At 51.9% G+C, this 235-nt stretch overlaps 1 protein-coding gene across 1 annotated transcript in view; it reads left to right on the forward strand.

The window, feature by feature from the left end:
• The window catches only part of LOC116686428 (phospholipase A and acyltransferase 3-like), a 3,837-nt gene that overhangs the window by 2,051 nt on the left and 1,551 nt on the right, over window positions 1-235 (forward strand). The gene's annotated exons all lie outside the window — the stretch shown is intronic.

Here is a 235-nt window from a genome sequence, read left to right on the forward strand (position 1 = left end):
TAATGAAAGTCGCCCATCTCGAGGGGCGGCACCAAGTGCGCAATTGAAAATCTCACTGCACGCAATTGGATAACACTACGACCAATCACAACAACTCATGGGGTGACGTAGCCAGAGCCCCATACGCTTAGCTACCAACGAAGCTAACTGGTAGATTAGACTGTCGTCATCTGTTCAGCTCGCCTCTGGCCCCGCCCACATCAGATACATTGATGTGATTGGTGCAGCTCGCCTC

This window comes from Etheostoma spectabile, unplaced genomic scaffold (assembly GCF_008692095.1).
Source record: "Etheostoma spectabile isolate EspeVRDwgs_2016 unplaced genomic scaffold, UIUC_Espe_1.0 scaffold363, whole genome shotgun sequence".
In the NCBI taxonomy this organism is placed as follows: domain Eukaryota; kingdom Metazoa; phylum Chordata; class Actinopteri; order Perciformes; family Percidae; genus Etheostoma; species Etheostoma spectabile.